Here is a 15,558-nt window from a genome sequence, read left to right as displayed (position 1 = left end):
CAAGCAGAGTTTGTGTACGGACAAACCAGCTGAAGAATGCCCAATCTTGTCTGATCTCAGAAGCTAAGAAGGCTTGGGCCTGGTTATTACTTGGATGGGAGACTACCTGGGAATACCAGGTGCTGTAAGCTTTAACTATTGAAAAACTTTTCAAACGAAAGTATTTACATGGCTTTGTTAGCTTTTTTTGCCTTTTCTCCATCATAATTTGACAGTAAAGCGGGAGTTTTCGCACTTTATAATGTTTTCAAAGCCCTTTTGTTTAAAGTCCAAGATTTTCAAGCAGAGTTTGCTTACAGACATGCCAGCTGAAGAATGCCCAATCTTGTCTGATCTCAGAAGCTAAGAAGGCTTGGGCCTGGTTTGTACTTGGATGGGAGACTACCTGGGAATACCAGGTGCTGTAAGCTTTAACTATTGAAAAACTTTTAAAATAAAAGTATTTACATGGCTTTGTTAGCTTTTTTGCCTTTTCTCCATCATAATTTGACAGTAAAGCGGGAGTTTTCACTCTTTGATATGTGTTTAAGCCCCTTTGGTTTAAAGTTCAAGATTTTCAAGCAGAGTTTGTGTACGGACAAACCAGCTGAAGAATGCCCAATCTTGTCTTATCTCAGAAGCTAAGAAGGCTTGGGCCTGGTTAGTACTTGGATGGGAGACTACCTGGGAATACCAGGTGCTGTAAGCTTTAACTATTGAAAAACTTTTAAAATGAAAGTATTTACATGGCTTTGTTAGCTTTTTTTGCCTTTTCTCCATCATATTTGACAGTAAAGCGGGAGTTTTCGCACATTATAATGTTATCAAAGCCCTTTTGGTTTAAAGTTCAAGATTTTCAAGCAGAGTTTGTGTACAGACAAACCAGCTGAAGAATGCCCAATGTTGTCTGATCTCAGAAGCTAAGAAGGCTTGGGCCTGGTTAGTACTTGGATGGGAGACTACCTGGGAATACCAGGTGCTGTAAGCTTTAACTATTGAAAAACTTTTAAAATAAAAGTATTTAGATGGCTTTGTTAGCTTTTTTGCCTTTTCTCCATCATAATTTGACAGTAAAGCGGGAGTTTTCGCACTTTATAATGTTTTCAAAGCCCTTTTGTTTAAAGTCCAAGATTTTCAAGCAGAGTTTGCTTACAGACATGCCAGCTGAAGATTGCCCAATCTTGTCTGATCTCAGAAGCTAAGAAGGCCTGGGCCTGGTTAGTACTTGGATGGGAGACTACGTAGGAATGCCAGGTGCAGTAAGCTTTAACTATTGAAAACTTTTAAAATGAAAGTTTTTACATCACTTTCCTAACTTTTTTTTAAAGTAAGTTAAGGGGTATTTTCTTTCTTTGATATGTTTTCCCGCCTTTTTTTTTTTTTTTTTTTTTTAACTTCTCTTCAGGTTTCTTTGTCTGTGTGTGCTCTACAACGATCATTCACAGGCTTGGAGCTGAATCGATTAGGTGGGGTTTTCCAGCCCTCGGCCTTCAGGTGCTACGCACCCTGAATGTCAGTTTAATATCTGATATGTCATATTAAGCGGATTTTTAGAACAGGGAGTCGGCAATAGGGCCTGCTCCATCCGCTCCATTCATCGACCCAGTATTGCATTGCCTCTAGAAGGTGTGCACTTTATTTGTTGTATTGCAAATAAAAGCTTACCACTCCAACTTTTTGCCTTTTCTCCATCATAATTTGACAGTAAAGCGGGAGTTTTAACTCTTTGATATGTGTTCAAGCCCTTTTGGTTTAAAGTTCAAGATTTTCAAGCAGAGTTTGTGTACGGACAAACCAGCTGAAGAATGCCCAATGTTGTCTGATCTCAGAAGCTAAGAAGGCTTTGGCCTGGTTAGTACTTGGATGGGAGACTACCTGGGAATACCAGGTGCTGTAAGCTTTAACTATTGAAAAACTTTTAAAATGAAAGTATTTACATGGCTTTGTTAGCTGTTTTTGCCTTTTCTGCATCATAATTTGACAGTAAAGCGGGAGTTTTCACTCTTTGATATGTGTTCAAGCCCCTTTGGTTTAAAGTTCAAGATTTTCAAGCAGAGTTTGTGTACGGACAAACCAGCTGAAGAATGCCCAATGTTGTCTGATCTCAGAAGCTAAGAAGGCTTGGGCCTGGTTAGTACTTGGATGGGAGACTACCTGGGAATACCAGGTGCTGTAAGCTTTAACTATTGAAAAACTTTTAAAATAAAGTATTTACATGGCTTTGTTAGCTTTTTTGCCTTTTCTCCATCATAATTTGACAGTAAAGCGGGAGTTTTCACTCTTTGATATGTGTTTAAGCCCCTTTGGTTTAAAGTTCAAGATTTTCAAGCAGAGTTTGTGTACGGACAAACCAGCTGAAGAATGCCCAATCTTGTCTTATCTCAGAAGCTAAGAAGGCTTGGGCCTGGTTAGTACTTGGATGGGAGACTACCTGGGAATACCAGGTGCTGTAAGCTTTAACTATTGAAAAACTTTTAAAATGAAAGTATTTACATGGCTTTGTTAGCTTTTTTTGCCTTTTCTCCATCATAATTTGACAGTAAAGCGGGAGTTTTCGCACTCTTGATATGTTATCAAGCCCTTTGGTTTAAAGTTCAAGATTTTCAAGCAGAGTTTGTGTACAGACAAACCAGCTGAAGAATGCCCAATGTTGTCTGATCTCAGAAGCTAAGAAGGCTTGGGCCTGGTTAGTACTTGGATGGGAGACTACCTGGGAATACCAGGTGCTGTAAGCTTTAACTATTGAAAAACTTTTAAAATAAAAGTATTTACATGGCTTTGTTAGCTTTTTTGCCTTTTCTCCATCATAATTTGACAGTAAAGCGGGAGTTTTCGCACTTTATAATGTTTTCAAAGCCCTTTTGTTTAAAGTCCAAGATTTTCAAGCAGAGTTTGCTTACAGACATGCCAGCTGAAGATTGCCCAATCTTGTCTGATCTCAGAAGCTAAGAAGGCCTGGGCCTGGTTAGTACTTGGATGGGAGACTACGTAGGAATGCCAGGTGCAGTAAGCTTTAACTATTGAAAACTTTTAAAATGAAAGTATTTACATCACTTTGTTAACTTTTTTTTAAAGTAAGTTAAGGGGTATTTTCTTTCTTTGATATGTTTTCCCGCCTTTTTTTTTTTTTTTTTTTTTTAACTTCTCTTCAGGTTTCTTTGTCTGTGTGTGCTCTACAACGATCATTCACAGGCTTGGAGCTGAATCGATTAGGTGGGGTTTTCCAGCCCTCGGCCTTCAGGTGCTACGCACCCTGATGTCAGTTTAATATCTGATATGTCATATTAAGCGGATTTTTAGAACAGGGAGTCGGCAATAGGGCCTGCTCCATCCGCTCCATTCATCGACCCAGTATTGCATTGCCTCTAGAAGGTGTGCACTTTATTTGTTGTATTGCAAATAAAAGCTTACCACTCCAACTTTTTGCCTTTTCTCCATCATAATTTGACAGTAAAGCGGGAGTTTTAACTCTTTGATATGTGTTCAAGCCCTTTTGGTTTAAAGTTCAAGATTTTCAAGCAGAGTTTGTGTACGGACAAACCAGCTGAAGAATGCCCAATCTTGTCTGATCTCAGAAGCTAAGAAGGCTTGGGCCTGGTTAGTACTTGGATGGGAGACTACCTGGGAATACCAGGTGCTGTAAGCTTTAACTATTGAAAAACTTTTAAAATGAAAGTATTTACATGGCTTTGTTAGCTTTTTTTGCCTTTTCTCCATCATAATTTGACAGTAAAGCGGGAGTTTTCGCACTTTATAATGTTTTCAAAGCCCTTTGGTTTAAAGTTCAAGATTTTCAAGCAGAGTTTGCTTACAGGACAAGCCAGCTGAAGAATGCCCAATCTTGTCTGATCTCAGAAGCTAAGAAGGCTTGGGCCTGGTTAGTACTTGGATGGGAGACTACCTGGGAATACCAGGTGCTGTAAGCTTTAACTATTGAAAAACTTTTAAAATAAAGTATTTACATGGCTTTGTTAGCTTTTTTGCCTTTTCTCCATCATAATTTGACAGTAAAGCGGGAGTTTTCACTCTTTGATATGTGTTTAAGCCCCTTTGGTTTAAAGTTCAAGATTTTCAAGCAGAGTTTGTGTACGGACAAACCAGCTGAAGAATGCCCAATCTTGTCTTATCTCAGAAGCTAAGAAGGCTTGGGCCTGGTTAGTACTTGGATGGGAGACTACCTGGGAATACCAGGTGCTGTAAGCTTTAACTATTGAAAAACTTTTAAAATGAAAGTATTTACATGGCTTTGTTAGCTTTTTTTGCCTTTTCTCCATCATATTTTGACAGTAAAGCGGGAGTTTTCGCACATTATAATGTTATCAAAGCCCTTTTGGTTTAAAGTTCAAGATTTTCAAGCAGAGTTTGTGTACAGACAAACCAGCTGAAGAATGCCCAATGTTGTCTGATCTCAGAAGCTAAGAAGGCTTGGGCCTGGTTAGTACTTGGATGGGAGACTACCTGGGAATACCAGGTGCTGTAAGCTTTAACTATTGAAAAACTTTTAAAATAAAAGTATTTACATGGCTTTGTTAGCTTTTTTGCCTTTTCTCCATCATAATTTGACAGTAAAGCGGGAGTTTTCGCACTTTATAATGTTTTCAAAGCCCTTTTGTTTAAAGTCCAAGATTTTCAAGCAGAGTTTGCTTACAGACATGCCAGCTGAAGATTGCCCAATCTTGTCTGATCTCAGAAGCTAAGAAGGCCTGGGCCTGGTTAGTACTTGGATGGGAGACTACGTAGGAATGCCAGGTGCAGTAAGCTTTAACTATTGAAAACTTTTAAAATGAAAGTATTTACATCACTTTGTTAACTTTTTTTTAAAGTAAGTTAAGGGGTATTTTCTTTCTTTGATATGTTTTCCCGCCTTTTTTTTTTTTTTTTTTTTTTTTAACTTCTCTTCAGGTTTCTTTGTCTGTGTGTGCTCTACAACGATCATTCACAGGCTTGGAGCTGAATCGATTAGGTGGGGTTTTCCAGCCCTCGGCCTTCAGGTGCTACGCACCCTGATGTCAGTTTAATATCTGATATGTCATATTAAGCGGATTTTTAGAACAGGGAGTCGGCAATAGGGCCTGCTCCATCCGCTCCATTCATCGACCCAGTATTGCATTGCCTCTAGAAGGTGTGCACTTTATTTGTTGTATTGCAAATAAAAGCTTACCACTCCAACTTTTTGCCTTTTCTCCATCATAATTTGACAGTAAAGCGGGAGTTTTAACTCTTTGATATGTGTTCAAGCCCTTTTGGTTTAAAGTTCAAGATTTTCAAGCAGAGTTTGTGTACGGACAAACCAGCTGAAGAATGCCCAATGTTGTCTGATCTCAGAAGCTAAGAAGGCTTGGGCCTGGTTAGTACTTGGATGGGAGACTACCTGGGAATACCAGGTGCTGTAAGCTTTAACTATTGAAAAACTTTTAAAATGAAAGTATTTACATGGCTTTGTTAGCTTTTTTTGCCTTTTTCTCCATCATAATTTGACAGTAAAGCGGGAGTTTTCACTCTTTGATATGTGTTTAAGCCCCTTTGGTTTAAAGTTCAAGATTTTCAAGCAGAGTTTGTGTACGGACAAACCAGCTGAAGAATGCCCAATCTTGTCTGATCTCAGAAGCTAAGAAGGCTTGGGCCTGGTTAGTACTTGGATGGGAGACTACCTGGGAATACCAGGTGCTGTAAGCTTTAACTATTGAAAAACTTTTAAAATGAAAGTATTTACATGGCTTTGTTAGCTTTTTTTGCCTTTTCTCCATCATATTTGACAGTAAAGCGGGAGTTTTCGCACATTATAATGTTATCAAAGCCCTTTTGGTTTAAAGTTCAAGATTTTCAAGCAGAGTTTGTGTACAGACAAACCAGCTGAAGAATGCCCAATGTTGTCTGATCTCAGAAGCTAAGAAGGCTTGGGCCTGGTTAGTACTTGGATGGGAGACTACCTGGGAATACCAGGTGCTGTAAGCTTTAACTATTGAAAAACTTTTAAAATAAAAGTATTTACATGGCTTTGTTAGCTTTTTTGGCCTTTTTCTCCATCATAATTTGACAGTAAAGCGGGAGTTTTCACTCTTTGATATGTGTTTAAGCCCCTTTGGTTTAAAGTTCAAGATTTTCAAGCAGAGTTTGTGTACGGACAAACCAGCTGAAGAATGCCCAATGTTGTCTGATCTCAGAAGCTAAGAAGGCTTGGGCCTGGTTAGTACTTGGATGGGAGACTACCTGGGAATACCAGGTGCTGTAAGCTTTAACTATTGAAAAACTTTTAAAATAAAAGTATTTACATGGCTTTGTTAGCTTTTTTGCCTTTTCTCCATCATAATTTGACAGTAAAGCGGGAGTTTTCGCACTTTATAATGTTTTCAAAGCCCTTTTGTTTAAAGTCCAAGATTTTCAAGCAGAGTTTGCTTACAGACATGCCAGCTGAAGATTGCCCAATCTTGTCTGATCTCAGAAGCTAAGAAGGCTTGGGCCTGGTTAGTACTTGGATGGGAGACTACCTGGGAATACCAGGTGCTGTAAGCTTTAACTATTGAAAAACTTTTAAAATGAAAGTATTTACATGGCTTTGTTAGCTTTTTTTGCCTTTTCTGCATCATAATTTGACAGTAAAGCGGGAGTTTTCACTCTTTGATATGTGTTCAAGCCCCTTTGGTTTAAAGTTCAAGATTTTCAAGCAGAGTTTGTGTACGGACAAACCAGCTGAAGAATGCCCAATGTTGTCTGATCTCAGAAGCTAAGAAGGCTTGGGCCTGGTTAGTACTTGGATGGGAGACTACCTGGGAATACCAGGTGCTGTAAGCTTTAACTATTGAAAAACTTTTAAAATAAAGTATTTACATGGCTTTGTTAGCTTTTTTGGCTTTTTCTCCATCATAATTTGACAGTAAAGCGGGAGTTTTCACTCTTTGATATGTGTTTAAGCCCCTTTGGTTTAAAGTTCAAGATTTTCAAGCAGAGTTTGTGTACGGACAAACCAGCTGAAGAATGCCCAATCTTGTCTGATCTCAGAAGCTAAGAAGGCTTGGGCCTGGTTATTACTTGGATGGGAGACTACCTGGGAATACCAGGTGCTGTAAGCTTTAACTATTGAAAAACTTTTCAAACGAAAGTATTTACATGGCTTTGTTAGCTTTTTTTGCCTTTTCTCCATCATAATTTGACAGTAAAGCGGGAGTTTTCGCACTTTATAATGTTTTCAAAGCCCTTTTGTTTAAAGTCCAAGATTTTCAAGCAGAGTTTGCTTACAGACATGCCAGCTGAAGAATGCCCAATCTTGTCTGATCTCAGAAGCTAAGAAGGCTTGGGCCTGGTTAGTACTTGGATGGGAGACTACCTGGGAATACCAGGTGCTGTAAGCTTTAACTATTGAAAAACTTTTAAAATAAAAGTATTTACATGGCTTTGTTAGCTTTTTTGCCTTTTCTCCATCATAATTTGACAGTAAAGCGGGAGTTTTCACTCTTTGATATGTGTTTAAGCCCCTTTGGTTTAAAGTTCAAGATTTTCAAGCAGAGTTTGTGTACGGACAAACCAGCTGAAGAATGCCCAATCTTGTCTTATCTCAGAAGCTAAGAAGGCTTGGGCCTGGTTAGTACTTGGATGGGAGACTACCTGGGAATACCAGGTGCTGTAAGCTTTAACTATTGAAAAACTTTTAAAATGAAAGTATTTACATGGCTTTGTTAGCTTTTTTTGCCTTTTCTCCATCATATTTTGACAGTAAAGCGGGAGTTTTCGCACATTATAATGTTATCAAAGCCCTTTTGGTTTAAAGTTCAAGATTTTCAAGCAGAGTTTGTGTACAGACAAACCAGCTGAAGAATGCCCAATGTTGTCTGATCTCAGAAGCTAAGAAGGCTTGGGCCTGGTTAGTACTTGGATGGGAGACTACCTGGGAATACCAGGTGCTGTAAGCTTTAACTATTGAAAAACTTTTAAAATAAAAGTATTTAGATGGCTTTGTTAGCTTTTTTGCCTTTTCTCCATCATAATTTGACAGTAAAGCGGGAGTTTTCGCACTTTATAATGTTTTCAAAGCCCTTTTGTTTAAAGTCCAAGATTTTCAAGCAGAGTTTGCTTACAGACATGCCAGCTGAAGATTGCCCAATCTTGTCTGATCTCAGAAGCTAAGAAGGCCTGGGCCTGGTTAGTACTTGGATGGGAGACTACGTAGGAATGCCAGGTGCAGTAAGCTTTAACTATTGAAAACTTTTAAAATGAAAGTATTTACATCACTTTGTTAACTTTTTTTTAAAGTAAGTTAAGGGGTATTTTCTTTCTTTGATATGTTTTCCCGCCTTTTTTTTTTTTTTTTTTTTTTTAACTTCTCTTCAGGTTTCTTTGTCTGTGTGTGCTCTACAACGATCATTCACAGGCTTGGAGCTGAATCGATTAGGTGGGGTTTTCCAGCCCTCGGCCTTCAGGTGCTACGCACCCTGATGTCAGTTTAATATCTGATATGTCATATTAAGCGGATTTTTAGAACAGGGAGTCGGCAATAGGGCCTGCTCCATCCGCTCCATTCATCGACCCAGTATTGCATTGCCTCTAGAAGGTGTGCACTTTATTTGTTGTATTGCAAATAAAAGCTTACCACTCCAACTTTTTGCCTTTTCTCCATCATAATTTGACAGTAAAGCGGGAGTTTTAACTCTTTGATATGTGTTCAAGCCCTTTTGGTTTAAAGTTCAAGATTTTCAAGCAGAGTTTGTGTACGGACAAACCAGCTGAAGAATGCCCAATGCTTGTCTGATCTCAGAAGCTAAGAAGGCTTGGGCCTGGTTAGTACTTGGATGGGAGACTACCTGGGAATACCAGGTGCTGTAAGCTTTAACTATTGAAAAACTTTTAAAATGAAAGTATTTACATGGCTTTGTTAGCTTTTTTTTGCCTTTTCTGCATCATAATTTGACAGTAAAGCGGGAGTTTTCACTCTTTGATATGTGTTCAAGCCCCTTTGGTTTAAAGTTCAAGATTTTCAAGCAGAGTTTGTGTACGGACAAACCAGCTGAAGAATGCCCAATGTTGTCTGATCTCAGAAGCTAAGAAGGCTTGGGCCTGGTTAGTACTTGGATGGGAGACTACCTGGGAATACCAGGTGCTGTAAGCTTTAACTATTGAAAAACTTTTAAAATAAAAGTATTTACATGGCTTTGTTAGCTTTTTTGGCTTTTTCTCCATCATAATTTGACAGTAAAGCGGGAGTTTTCACTCTTTGATATGTGTTTAAGCCCCTTTGGTTTAAAGTTCAAGATTTTCAAGCAGAGTTTGTGTACGGACAAACCAGCTGAAGAATGCCCAATCTTGTCTGATCTCAGAAGCTAAGAAGGCTTGGGCCTGGTTAGTACTTGGATGGGAGACTACCTGGGAATACCAGGTGCTGTAAGCTTTAACTATTGAAAAACTTTTAAAATGAAAGTATTTACATGGCTTTGTTAGCTTTTTTTGCCTTTTCTCCATCATAATTTGACAGTAAAGCGGGAGTTTTCGCACTTTATAATGTTTTCAAAGCCCTTTTGTTTAAAGTCCAAGATTTTCAAGCAGAGTTTGCTTACAGACATGCCAGCTGAAGAATGCCCAATCTTGTCTGATCTCAGAAGCTAAGAAGGCTTGGGCCTGGTTAGTACTTGGATGGGAGACTACCTGGGAATACCAGGTGCTGTAAGCTTTAACTATTGAAAAACTTTTAAAATAAAAGTATTTACATGGCTTTGTTAGCTTTTTTGCCTTTTCTCCATCATAATTTGACAGTAAAGCGGGAGTTTTCACTCTTTGATATGTGTTTAAGCCCCTTTGGTTTAAAGTTCAAGATTTTCAAGCAGAGTTTGTGTACGGACAAACCAGCTGAAGAATGCCCAATCTTGTCTTATCTCAGAAGCTAAGAAGGCTTGGGCCTGGTTAGTACTTGGATGGGAGACTACCTGGGAATACCAGGTGCTGTAAGCTTTAACTATTGAAAAACTTTTAAAATGAAAGTATTTACATGGCTTTGTTAGCTTTTTTTGCCTTTTCTCCATCATATTTTGACAGTAAAGCGGGAGTTTTCGCACATTATAATGTTATCAAAGCCCTTTTGGTTTAAAGTTCAAGATTTTCAAGCAGAGTTTGTGTACAGACAAACCAGCTGAAGAATGCCCAATGTTGTCTGATCTCAGAAGCTAAGAAGGCTTGGGCCTGGTTAGTACTTGGATGGGAGACTACCTGGGAATACCAGGTGCTGTAAGCTTTAACTATTGAAAAACTTTTAAAATAAAAGTATTTACATGGCTTTGTTAGCTTTTTTGCCTTTTCTCCATCATAATTTGACAGTAAAGCGGGAGTTTTCGCACTTTATAATGTTTTCAAAGCCCTTTTGTTTAAAGTCCAAGATTTTCAAGCAGAGTTTGCTTACAGACATGCCAGCTGAAGATTGCCCAATCTTGTCTGATCTCAGAAGCTAAGAAGGCCTGGGCCTGGTTAGTACTTGGATGGGAGACTACGTAGGAATGCCAGGTGCAGTAAGCTTTAACTATTGAAAACTTTTAAAATGAAAGTATTTACATCACTTTGTTAACTTTTTTTTAAAGTAAGTTAAGGGGTATTTTCTTTCTTTGATATGTTTTCCCGCCTTTTTTCTTTTTTTTTTTTTTTAACTTCTCTTCAGGTTTCTTTGTCTGTGTGTGCTCTACAACGATCATTCACAGGCTTGGAGCTGAATCGATTAGGTGGGGTTTTCCAGCCCTCGGCCTTCAGGTGCTACGCACCCTGATGTCAGTTTAATATCTGATATGTCATATTAAGCGGATTTTTAGAACAGGGAGTCGGCAATAGGGCCTGCTCCATCCGCTCCATTCATCGACCCAGTATTGCATTGCCTCTAGAAGGTGTGCACTTTATTTGTTGTATTGCAAATAAAAGCTTACCACTCCAACTTTTTGCCTTTTCTCCATCATAGATTGACAGTAAAGCGGGAGTTTTAACTCTTTGATATGTGTTCAAGCCCTTTTGGTTTAAAGTTCAAGATTTTCAAGCAGAGTTTGTGTACGGACAAACCAGCTGAAGAATGCCCAATGTTGTCTGATCTCAGAAGCTAAGAAGGCTTGGGCCTGGTTAGTACTTGGATGGGAGACTACCTGGGAATACCAGGTGCTGTAAGCTTTAACTATTGAAAAACTTTTAAAATGAAAGTATTTACATGGCTTTGTTAGCTTTTTTTGCCTTTTCTGCATCATAATTTGACAGTAAAGCGGGAGTTTTCACTCTTTGATATGTGTTTAAGCCCCTTTGGTTTAAAGTTCAAGATTTTCAAGCAGAGTTTGTGTACGGACAAACCAGCTGAAGAATGCCCAATCTTGTCTTATCTCAGAAGCTAAGAAGGCTTGGGCCTGGTTAGTACTTGGATGGGAGACTACCTGGGAATACCAGGTGCTGTAAGCTTTAACTATTGAAAAACTTTTAAAATGAAAGTATTTACATGGCTTTGTTAGCTTTTTTTGCCTTTTCTCCATCATAATTTGACAGTAAAGCGGGAGTTTTCGCACTTTATAATGTTTTCAAAGCCCTTTTGTTTAAAGTCCAAGATTTTAAGCAGAGTTTGCTTACAGACATGCCAGCTGAAGATTGCCCAATCTTGTCTGATCTCAGAAGCTAAGAAGGCCTGGGCCTGGTTAGTACTTGGATGGGAGACTACGTAGGAATGCCAGGTGCAGTAAGCTTTAACTATTGAAAACTTTTAAAATGAAAGTATTTACATCACTTTGTTAACTTTTTTTTAAAGTAAGTTAAGGGGTATTTTCTTTCTTTGATATGTTTTCCCGCCTTTTTTCTTTTTTTTTTTTTTTTTAACTTCTCTTCAGGTTTCTTTGTCTGTGTGTGCTCTACAACGATCATTCACAGGCTTGGAGCTGAATCGATTAGGTGGGGTTTTCCAGCCCTCGGCCTTCAGGTGCTACGCACCCTGATGTCAGTTTAATATCTGATATGTCATATTAAGCGGATTTTTAGAACAGGGAGTCGGCAATAGGGCCTGCTCCATCCGCTCCATTCATCGACCCAGTATTGCATTGCCTCTAGAAGGTGTGCACTTTATTTGTTGTATTGCAAATAAAAGCTTACCACTCCAACTTTTTGCCTTTTCTCCATCATAATTTGACAGTAAAGCGGGAGTTTTCACTCTTTGATATGTGTTCAAGCCCTTTTGGTTTAAAGTTCAAGATTTTCAAGCAGAGTTTGTGTATGGACAAACCAGCTGAAGAATGCCCAATCTTGTCTGATCTCAGAAGCTAAGAAGGCCTTGGGCCTGGTTAGTACTTGGATGGGAGACTACCTGGGAATACCAGGTGCTGTAAGCTTTAACTATTGAAAAACTTTTAAAATAAAAGTATTTACATGGCTTTGTTAGCTTTTTTGCCTTTTCTCCATCATAATTTGACAGTAAAGCGGGAGTTTTCACTCTTTGATTTGTGTTTAAGCCCCTTTGGTTTAAAGTTCAAGATTTTCATGCAGAGTTTGTGTACGGACAAACCAGCTGAAGAATGCCCAATCTTGTCTTATCTCAGAAGCTAAGAAGGCTTGGGCCTGGTTAGTACTTGGATGGGAGACTACCTGGGAATACCAGGTGCTGTAAGCTTTAACTATTGAAAAACTTTTAAAATGAAAGTATTTACATGGCTTTGTTAGCTTTTTTTGCCTTTTCTCCATCATATTTTGACAGTAAAGCGGGAGTTTTCGCACATTATAATGTTATCAAAGCCCTTTTGGTTTAAAGTTCAAGATTTTCAAGCAGAGTTTGTGTACAGACAAACCAGCTGAAGAATGCCCAATGTTGTCTGATCTCAGAAGCTAAGAAGGCCTGGGCCTGGTTAGTACTTGGATGGGAGACTACGTAGGAATGCCAGGTGCAGTAAGCTTTAACTATTGAAAACTTTTAAAATGAAAGTATTTACATCACTTTGTTAACTTTTTTTTAAAGTAAGTTAAGGGGTATTTTCTTTCTTTGATATGTTTTCCCGCCTTTTTTTTTTTTTTTTTTTTTAACTTCTCTTCAGGTTTCTTTGTCTGTGTGTGCTCTACAACGATCATTCACAGGCTTGGAGCTGAATCGATTAGGTGGGGTTTTCCAGCCCTCGGCCTTCAGGTGCTACGCACCCTGATGTCAGTTTAATATCTGATATGTCATATTAAGCGGATTTTTAGAACAGGGAGTCGGCAATAGGGCCTGCTCCATCCGCTCCATTCATCGACCCAGTATTGCATTGCCTCTAGAAGGTGTGCACTTTATTTGTTGTATTGCAAATAAAAGCTTACCACTCCAACTTTTTGCCTTTTCTCCATCATAATTTGACAGTAAAGCGGGAGTTTTAACTCTTTGATATGTGTTCAAGCCCTTTTGGTTTAAAGTTCAAGATTTTCAAGCAGAGTTTGTGTACGGACAAACCAGCTGAAGAATGCCCAATCTTGTCTGATCTCAGAAGCTAAGAAGGCTTGGGCCTGGTTAGTACTTGGATGGGAGACTACCTGGGAATACCAGGTGCTGTAAGCTTTAACTATTGAAAAACTTTTAAAATGAAAGTATTTACATGGCTTTGTTAGCTTTTTTTTGCCTTTTCTGCATCATAATTTGACAGTAAAGCGGGAGTTTTCACTCTTTGATATGTGTTCAAGCCCCTTTGGTTTAAAGTTCAAGATTTTCAAGCAGAGTTTGTGTACGGACAAACCAGCTGAAGAATGCCCAATGTTGTCTGATATCAGAAGCTAATAAGGCTTGGGCCTGGTTAGTACTTGGATGGGAGACTACCTGGGAATACCAGGTGCTGTAAGCTTTAACTATTGAAAAACTTTTAAAATAAAGTATTTACATGGCTTTGTTAGCTTTTTTGGCCTTTTTCTCCATCATAATTTGACAGTAAAGCGGGAGTTTTCACTCTTTGATATGTGTTTAAGCCCCTTTGGTTTAAAGTTCAAGATTTTCAAGCAGAGTTTGTGTACGGACAAACCAGCTGAAGAATGCCCAATCTTGTCTGATCTCAGAAGCTAAGAAGGCTTGGGCCTGGTTATTACTTGGATGGGAGACTACCTGGGAATACCAGGTGCTGTAAGCTTTAACTATTGAAAAACTTTTCAAACGAAAGTATTTACATGGCTTTGTTAGCTTTTTTTGCCTTTTCTCCATCATAATTTGACAGTAAAGCGGGAGTTTTCGCACTTTATAATGTTTTCAAAGCCCTTTTGTTTAAAGTCCAAGATTTTCAAGCAGAGTTTGCTTACAGACATGCCAGCTGAAGAATGCCCAATCTTGTCTGATCTCAGAAGCTAAGAAGGCTTGGGCCTGGTTAGTACTTGGATGGGAGACTACCTGGGAATACCAGGTGCTGTAAGCTTTAACTATTGAAAAACTTTTAAAATAAAAGTATTTACATGGCTTTGTTAGCTTTTTTGCCTTTTCTCCATCATAATTTGACAGTAAAGCGGGAGTTTTCACTCTTTGATATGTGTTTAAGCCCCTTTGGTTTAAAGTTCAAGATTTTCAAGCAGAGTTTGTGTACGGACAAACCAGCTGAAGAATGCCCAATCTTGTCTGATCTCAGAAGCTAAGAAGGCTTGGGCCTGGTTATTACTTGGATGGGAGACTACCTGGGAATACCAGGTGCTGTAAGCTTTAACTATTGAAAAACTTTTCAAATGAAAGTATTTACATGGCTTTGTTAGCTTTTTTTGCCTTTTCTCCATCATAATTTGACAGTAAAGCGGGAGTTTTCGCACTTTATAATGTTTTCAAAGCCCTTTTGTTTAAAGTCCAAGATTTTCAAGCAGAGTTTGCTTACAGACAAACCAGCTGAAGAATGCCCAATCTTGTCTGATCTCAGAAGCTAAGAAGGCTTGGGCCTGGTTAGTACTTGGATGGGAGACTACCTGGGAATACCAGGTGCTGTAAGCTTTAACTATTGAAAAACTTTTAAAATAAAAGTATTTACATGGCTTTGTTAGCTTTTTTGCCTTTTCTCCATCATAATTTGACAGTAAAGCGGGAGTTTTCACTCTTTGATATGTGTTTAAGCCCCTTTGGTTTAAAGTTCAAGATTTTCAAGCAGAGTTTGTGTACGGACAAACCAGCTGAAGAATGCCCAATCTTGTCTTATCTCAGAAGCTAAGAAGGCTTGGGCCTGGTTAGTACTTGGATGGGAGACTACCTGGGAATACCAGGTGCTGTAAGCTTTAACTATTGAAAAACTTTTAAAATGAAAGTATTTACATGGCTTTGTTAGCTTTTTTTGCCTTTTCTCCATCATAATTTGACAGTAAAGCGGGAGTTTTCGCACTTTATAATGTTTTCAAAGCCCTTTTGTTTAAAGTCCAAGATTTTCAAGCAGAGTTTGCTTACAGACATGCCAGCTGAAGATTGCCCAATCTTGTCTGATCTCAGAAGCTAAGAAGGCCTGGGCCTGGTTAGTACTTGGATGGGAGACTACGTAGGAATGCCAGGTGCAGTAAGCTTTAACTATTGAAAACTTTTAAAATGAAAGTATTTACATCACTTTGTTAACTTTTTTTTAAAGTAAGTTAAGGGGTATTTTCTTTCTTTGATATGTTTTCCCGCCTTTTTTTTTTTTT

The 15,558-nt window shown here is 38.6% G+C and overlaps 11 pseudogenes; all 11 read left to right on the top strand.

Annotated features, from left to right (window-relative positions):
• The first annotated feature begins 291 nt into the window (after window positions 1–291).
• LOC114777791 (uncharacterized) lies at window positions 292–410 on the top strand (annotated as a pseudogene).
• Window positions 411–3,506: 3,096 nt separating this feature from the next.
• Window positions 3,507–3,625, top strand: LOC114777798 (uncharacterized; annotated as a pseudogene).
• Window positions 3,626–3,785: 160 nt separating this feature from the next.
• LOC114777801 (uncharacterized) lies at window positions 3,786–3,905 on the top strand (annotated as a pseudogene).
• Window positions 3,906–5,536: 1,631 nt separating this feature from the next.
• Window positions 5,537–5,655, top strand: LOC114777797 (uncharacterized; annotated as a pseudogene).
• Window positions 5,656–6,373: 718 nt separating this feature from the next.
• LOC114777790 (uncharacterized) lies at window positions 6,374–6,492 on the top strand (annotated as a pseudogene).
• Window positions 6,493–7,209: 717 nt separating this feature from the next.
• Window positions 7,210–7,328, top strand: LOC114777788 (uncharacterized; annotated as a pseudogene).
• A 1,911-nt stretch (window positions 7,329–9,239) lies between these two features.
• On the top strand, window positions 9,240–9,358 carry LOC114777796 (uncharacterized; annotated as a pseudogene).
• Window positions 9,359–9,518: 160 nt separating this feature from the next.
• Window positions 9,519–9,637, top strand: LOC114777787 (uncharacterized; annotated as a pseudogene).
• Window positions 9,638–13,370: 3,733 nt separating this feature from the next.
• LOC114777795 (uncharacterized) lies at window positions 13,371–13,489 on the top strand (annotated as a pseudogene).
• A 719-nt stretch (window positions 13,490–14,208) lies between these two features.
• Window positions 14,209–14,327, top strand: LOC114777786 (uncharacterized; annotated as a pseudogene).
• A 438-nt stretch (window positions 14,328–14,765) lies between these two features.
• LOC114777789 (uncharacterized) lies at window positions 14,766–14,884 on the top strand (annotated as a pseudogene).
• Window positions 14,885–15,558: the final 674 nt, after the last annotated feature.

Source organism: Denticeps clupeoides, unplaced genomic scaffold (assembly GCF_900700375.1).
Source record: "Denticeps clupeoides unplaced genomic scaffold, fDenClu1.1, whole genome shotgun sequence".
Classification (NCBI taxonomy): Eukaryota; Metazoa; Chordata; class Actinopteri; order Clupeiformes; family Denticipitidae; genus Denticeps; species Denticeps clupeoides.
The sequence above is the reverse complement of the archived record's forward strand: the minus strand, read 5'-3'. Positions and strand labels throughout refer to the sequence as shown.